The following is a 7,163-nucleotide window of genomic DNA, read 5'->3' as shown; positions in this document are numbered from 1 at the left end:
GTTTTTAAGTATGTGTATGTAATTAAGTAAATAAGTTGGGTTCAGGTCATTGGTTGGTCTGTTGGTCGACCAGTCATTTGTCGTCGGGGGAAAAGAAAGGGAAAGTGGCTAAGATTCAGCGCTGGGTGTTATTAATTTACTTGACTGTTCGGTTGATTATTCCAAAATAATAAATCTGTTATCTGTTTCTTCATCAGAAATAAAAAATTGCTCTTGTGAATAAGCTGCAAAGCAAAAATAAATAATAGGAATATGAAAACACTTGAATGTTAAAAGTTGAGCCGGTAAAAATCAAATGAAGCTAAAAATTAAACTCACCGATATAAAAAGCAGTAATGTTTCAAACAGAAAATTTGGACTGTGGGATAGTGCGAGTACAAATTGGAAAGCAAGTGATGAGAATGTTGAAGCCTGCAAGCGGTGCAGTCAACTTGCAAAGCTAAAAATATGGCACCCGAGCAAGCGAAGCAGCTTAGTGAGCGCATGACAGACAGACGCCAGGGATAGGTTCTGAAAAGAGAGAGGGTAGGGCTGTTAAAAAGATCATTTTGTAGGATGCACACATACTGTCAAATATTTCTACTAAAGAGACAGCAGTACTTTGAGGATGGAGTGAGGTGATGAGAAGAAAGACTTTGAAGTGAATTGGCATATTAAATGAAGCCCATCCAGTCTGGTGGAGAATCGAAGTTTCACTTTTGCAGAGTTTGGGGACAAGTTCTGTGGTGGGGACTTCACGAGGCTGGAATCCACACGGTTGACGATGAAGGGGAAGGCATCCTTGCCAGCCTTACAGGATCCGGAAGCGGGGAGGGAGGAACGACAGATGACCGATGACCCTGCTTGCTGAGCGAGCCGTTTCTACTTTTCGAGGTGATGTCGATATGGAGAAAGCTAGGACAAAGATTCGGCATTGGTGAGGAATACCTTCAAGGAAATAGGACGGAAGACCTTCAGATTAGTTGTGCACGTCCCACTTTCAAGTGGCAAAGTCTTTTGTGGTATTTTCTTGGGCTTTCAATAACACTGCCTCGAAAAACAATCCGCCTTGATTCAATGTGCACAGAGTTTGAACGTGCATCTGTATAATCTGGTAATTTGGCAAAAGATGAGTTTACCCACAGAGCACTGGCAATGGAATGGGGGCAGAGGCGGGACAGTGTCCCCTCCGCATTTTGGACTGGGGCATCCCCTCCCCCCACTTTTATCAGTTCCCTGTGATGGGTTAGGACTTAAGGGATTCAGCCTATTAATGGCCGATGCCCGATGGTCTCACAACTGGCCCCTCATTCCGATGCCATTTCTCCAGATCGAATATCGGATTTCACTTGTGTGTTCTTTCATATTTGCAATTCACAGCAAAGTGCATCGCCCAGCCCAGGAGTTACTGCACGGATGAACCCCAGATGCCAGGTCTCTAATCAAGACTGTGGTTGGTAGATTGGCTATGTGTCATTGTGACCTTAGGTTAACAGGTTTCTTGTTGGCCTTGACTTTTCTTTGTGTTTTGGAGGTTTGGCTTGCTGCACATGTACTAATCTCCCTTGCAAAGAAGGTTTTCTTCTTATAAACACTGATAAGCATCTTTTTGTCTTTACTTGTAGATTCTTCTTGCTGAAAGGAAGTGACAGCAACCGAACCCACACCCCCTTAAATGAAGCAAGAAATTTCAGGAAGAATGAAAAATAAAAAGATTTCGGAGCCTTGTGTTGTATTCCTAGGGCAAGGAAGTCTCTTTCCCACCTGGGCCTCGTTAGGCCCGTTTAGCCCCCGCCCTTGCCGTGGACTACTGTGGTCCTGTGAAGAGGTTGTAAACTTGTTTCAGGACCAGGCAGAGGTATTGTCGCCTTCCTCTTCTTAATCTTCAGAGTGTTTCCCTTTCAGTAAACGAATATTTTCAACGAATGAGTTTCTAATCTAACCAGTAATGTCTTGTAATGTACAAGACATCCCAGGTTGCAGTGTCAAGCATGACTTCTTAAATACGTAAGTCCCAGTCGGTAACGACAGGCAAAAGCAACATATTTTGAAATGTTTATCTTTCAAAAGTCCTCTTGAAGCTGTTGTTTCCCATGATAGCTTTTTGGTTAAAGGACTGTGAAACCAATCAGTAGAGATTGGCAAAGGTAAAGGGAATGTGTGCGATATAAATGTTCATCTATTCGTTGTAAGTCCAATCGCAGAGATTGGCAAAAAGTGAAAACCCCATTGTCTCAGGAGCAGGAGCTTGTAGCCACTGGGGCTAATCAAAATTCATTTTCTGAAATATTATCGCAGGAACTATTTAGTGAGAAGTCTACTTCATTCCCCGGCATTCCGTGTAGCATTTGTGGATTTGCGTGAGAAAAATACTCTCACTTCTTCAGTTGCATATCGCGCTTTGAGATGGATCCATCAAGTGCTTCAATGATGCGGCCTGTAACACTGAGGGACAGAGGACTGCAGACAAGGAAAGGGTGACCATGCCAGTTGCAGCTAAATTTACTTGTAGGAGAGGTAGCTAGGCACTGTAGTCAGCTAGGCTTAGACTATACTTCAATCTGTTTTTGTTTTTTCAATTTTTTGTTTTAGCACAACTGGTTTTCAAGTTGAATCCATCCTGGTAGGTTAGGCTTAGACTAAGAAGTATTAAAAAAATCCCTGTCAGGTCAAGTCAGGTGACTTGCTACTGGTAACCTGTAGTCCGGTACAACCTGTTTCAGGGTCGGGTCGTCGGCGACTAAACTGGCGCCCCCCACCAGATTCCCTCGGGAGACTGGTGAGGAGGGTGGCTGGACACCCTGGTGGAACTAAAGAAAAGATCCATCTCTAAGGGCGTCGGCTCAGGAGAGTCAACGACGGCCATCCAGCAACTCCAAGCTTTAATATGGGCTCAGTAAACTGACCTTTTCCTTGTTTCTTTGTTTAAGGATGCTGCTGAAGCCCAGGTACCGGGAAACAGGGATGCCACAGAGGAAGTCCGACAGGACGGCTGCCGACCCCTCATGCTGAGCATCCCACGCATACGTTTCTTGAGGTTAGTCTGTTATTGAAGAGCACCGACAAATGTCTGAAAATAAGGATTGCTTCTGCTTGTCTAGTGGACGCAAATGATGAAAAGCAAATGATGACAACCGTGGCCAAGTCCAATACGGAATTAAACTTTGGAATTCCAATACAGACAGTTTGAGAAACTGTTAAAACGTCTTCAGAGAAAAGTAACGCTGAATTTTCTCCTCATTTTATTTCACATTCATTTCTTTCAATGCACAGCTTGGAAGCAACTTTTGGCAGTTGGAGTTCATCTCGGATGCGGAGTTGACCAGTTCACTAGACAATGAAGGTAAAGGACAAGATTGTAAAATCTTGAGTTGACCGAAAATAATGAGGCCCAAGCTTGCCTGCATTGAGAAGTGTTTTAGTTTTTCTCAGTACAGGATCTGAAGCTGGACTTCTTGAAGATGAAGAGACAGCTGAGGAGCCGATGTGAGAGGGACAGCATCCCTGACATTGTCAGGAGCCAGGAGGAAGGACAAATGACAGTGTTGACAGCATGTAATCACCATTTTATTCAGTGTTGACAATTTCTAGGATTCGGAGGGGTAGAAACGTACCGAAAGATCAGGTGGGGGTAAAGGCAGAGCAGCAGTTGCAGTAGGTGAATATAGCGTTGCGAAGCAGTTGGCAGCGTGCTTGAATGTGAGTCAGTGTGTGTTTCTGTGTGCTTCAGAGAGGTTATTTATACCAAGTCAAGTAAAACCACTAATAAATCCGATCTCGGAAACAAGCTTTAACCAATTCACCAAGAAGTATCTTAAAAATTAGATCGTAAAAATTAAACGACGATGTCAGTGCACAGGCCGCGACACACCCGTCTGTAGTTAATTGATTAAATAGTTCAAGTAATTAGGCGATGGTTTGACTGAGAATTGCATGGAGTCAAGAAGTATGCTATTTGTTTTTTCAGTCAGAAGGTTTGGTGATTAGAGGACAGGTAAAAAGGTGCTTAAGGCAAGTTACTGATGGTAACCGAGTTGGTCGTGTGGTTGGTCAGTTGCTTGTACGGGAGTAGACGTAAGCTAGTATAAGAAACTAGATATACTGGTGTCGTTGAGAATAAGGATGGAAGTAAATGCACAGTCATCAATGTGTCAGTCAGTCGGTTGGTGGACAAGTACGAGTAAGTGTGTGGCTAAGTAGGTAAAATAACGTAAATGTATATGCAGACTAAGTGAACCGGTCAGCTGTCAGGAGTTCAGGTGTTGGTGGTCAGTCAGTAATCGTAAGTTCAGATGTACCGCAGTGATGTAAAGTTAGTGAAATAATAGTTAAAATGTACCAGGTAAATAAGGTTGTGGTGTGTTGATCGGTCAGTCAGTAAGTAAAAGTAATCCGTGTACATGTACGTAACTAAAATGAAGTGACAGTAATCAAGTGAGTAGTGGTAAGCTGTAACAGTATAAAAGTGTAAGCAGTAGTTTTAAGTATGTGTATGTAATTAAGTAAATAAGTTGGTTCAGGTCATTGGTTGGTCTGTTGGTCGACCAGTCATTTGTCGGTCGGGGAAAAGAAAGGAAAGTGGCTAAGATTCAGCTGGGTGTTATTAATTTACTTGACTGTTCGGTTGATTATTCCCAAAATAATAAATCTGTTATCTGTTTCTTCATCAGAAATAAAAATTGCTCTTGTGAATTAAGCTGCAAAGCAAAAATAAATAATAGGAATATGAAAACAATTGAATGTTAAAAGTTGAGGTGGTAAAATCAAATGAAGCTAAAAATTAAAACTCACCGATATAAAAAAGCAGTAATGTTTCAAACAGAAAATTTGGACTGTGGGATAGTGGCGAGTACAAATTGGAAAGCAAGTGATGAGAATGTTGAAGCCTGCAAGCGGTGCAGTCCAACTTGCAAAGCTAAAAATATGGCACCCGAGCAAGCGAAGCAGCTTAGGTGAGCGCATGACAGACAGACGCCAGGGATAGGTTCTGAAAAGAGAGAGGGTAGGGCTGTTAAAAAGATCATTTTGTAGGATGCACACATACTGTCAAATATTTCTACTAAAGAGACAGCAGTACTTTGAGGATGGAGTGAGGTGATGAGAAGAAAGACTTTGAAGTGAATTGGCATATTAAATGAAGCCCATCCAGTCTGGGTGGAGAATCGAAGTTTCACTTTTGCAGAGTTTGGGACAAGTTCTGTGTGGGGACTTCACGAGGCTGGAATCCACACGGTTGACGATGAAGGGGAAGGCATCCTTGCCAGCCTTACAGGATCCGGAAGCGGGGAGGAGAACGACAGCTGACCGATGACCCTGCTTGCTGAGCGAGCCGTTTCTACTTTTCGAGGTGAGTCGATATGGAGAAAGCTAGGACAAAGATTCGGCATTGGTGAGGAATACCTTCAAGGAAATAGGACGGAAGACCTTCAGATTAGTTGTGCACGTCCCACTTTCAAGTGGCAAAGTCTTTTGTGGTATTTTCTTGGGCTTTCAATAACACTGCCTCGAAAAACAATCCGCCTTGATTCAATGTGCACAGAGTTTGAACGTGCATCTGTATAATCTTGGTAATTTGGCAAAAGATGAGTTTACCCACAGAGCACTGGCAATGGAATGGGGCAGAGGCGGGACAGTGTCCCCTCCGCATTTTGGACTGGGGCATCCCCTCTTCCCACTTTTATCAGTTCCTGTGATGGGTTAGGACTTAAGGGATCAGCCTATTAATGGCCGATGCCCGATGGTCTCACAACTGGCCCCTCATTCCGATGCCATTTCTCCAGATCGAATATCGGATTTCACTTGTGTGTTCTTTCATATTTGCAATTCACAGCAAAGTGCATCGCCCAGCCCAGGAGTTACTGCACGGATGAACCCCAGGATGCCAGGTCTCTAATCAAGACTGTGGTTGGTAGATTGGCTATGTGTCATTGTGACCTTAGGTTAACAGGTTTCTTGTTGGCCTTGACTTTTCTTTGTGTTTTGGAGGTTTGGCTTGCTGCACATTTACTAATCTCCTTGCAAAGAAGGGTTTCTTCTTATAAACACTGATAAGCATCTTTTTGTCTTTACTTGTAGATTCTTCTTGCTGAAAGGAAGTGACAGCAACCGAACCCACACCCCTTAAATGAAGCAAGAAATTTCAGGAAGAATGAAAAATAAAAAGATTTCGGAGCCTTGTGTTGTATTCCTAGGGCAAGGAAGTCTCTTTCCCACCTGGGCCTCGTTAGGCCCGTTTAGCCCCGCCCTTGCCGTGGACTACTGTGGTCCTGTGAAGAGGGTGTAAAGTTGTTTCAGGACCAGGCAGAGGTATTGTCGGGCCTTCCTCTTCTTAATCTTCAGAGTGTTCCCTTTCAGTAAACGAATATTTTCAACGAATGAGTTTCTAATCTAACCAGTAATGTCTTGTAATGTACAAGACATCCCAGGTTGCAGTGTCAAGCATGACTTCTGAAATACGTAAAGTCCAGTCGGTAACGACAGGCAAAAGCAACATATTTTGAAATGTTTATCTTTCAAAAGTCCTCTTGAAGCTGTTGTTCCCATGATAGCTTTTGGTTAAAGGACTGTGAAACCAATCAGTAGAGATTGGCAAAGGTAAAGGAATGTGTGCGATATAAATGTTCATCTATTCGTTGTAAGTCCCAATCGCAGAGATTGGCAAAAAGTGAAAACCCCATTGTCTCAGGAGCAGGAGCTTGTAGCCACTGGGGCTAATCAAAATTCATTTCTGAAATATTATCGCAGAACTATTTAGTGAGAAGTCTACTTCCATTCCCCGGCATTCCGTGTAGCATTTGTGGATTTGCGTGAGAAAAAATACTCTCACTCTTCAGTTGCATATCGCGCTTTGAGATGGATCCATTCAAGTGCTTCAATGATGCGGCCTGTAACACTGAGGGACAGAGGACTGCAGACAAGGAAAGGGTGACCATGCAGTTGCAGCTAAATTTACTTGTAGGAGAGGTAGCTAGGCACTGTAGTCAGCTAGGCTTAGACTATACTTCAATCTGTTTTGTTTTTTCAATTTTTGTTTAGCACAACTGGTTTTCAAGTTGAATCCATCCTGGTAGGTTAGGCTTAGACTAAGAAGTATTAAAAAAATCCCTGTCAGGTCAAGTCAGGTGACTTGCTACTGGTAACCTGTAGTCCGGTACAACCTGTTTTCAGGGTCGGGTCGTCGGCGA

At 43.2% G+C, this 7,163-nt stretch overlaps 1 long non-coding RNA gene across 1 annotated transcript; it reads left to right on the top strand.

The window, feature by feature from the left end:
- The first annotated feature begins 741 nt into the window (after nt 1–741).
- On the top strand, nt 742–1,649 carry LOC147800175 (uncharacterized). The gene is made up of 3 exons (XR_015423755.1): nt 742–873; nt 1,360–1,432; nt 1,605–1,649. It is a non-coding gene; the product is annotated as an uncharacterized LOC147800175 (long non-coding RNA).
- The last annotated feature ends 5,514 nt before the right edge of the window (nt 1,650–7,163 follow it).

The sequence above is a fragment of the Acanthaster planci genome, linkage group LG02 (assembly GCF_054643075.1).
Source record: "Acanthaster planci isolate LZ-2023a linkage group LG02, COTS_SCS, whole genome shotgun sequence".
Lineage (NCBI taxonomy): Eukaryota > Metazoa > Echinodermata > Asteroidea > Valvatida > Acanthasteridae > Acanthaster > Acanthaster planci.
Note: the sequence above shows the minus strand (reverse complement) of the source record. Positions and strands in the feature narration are given on the sequence as shown.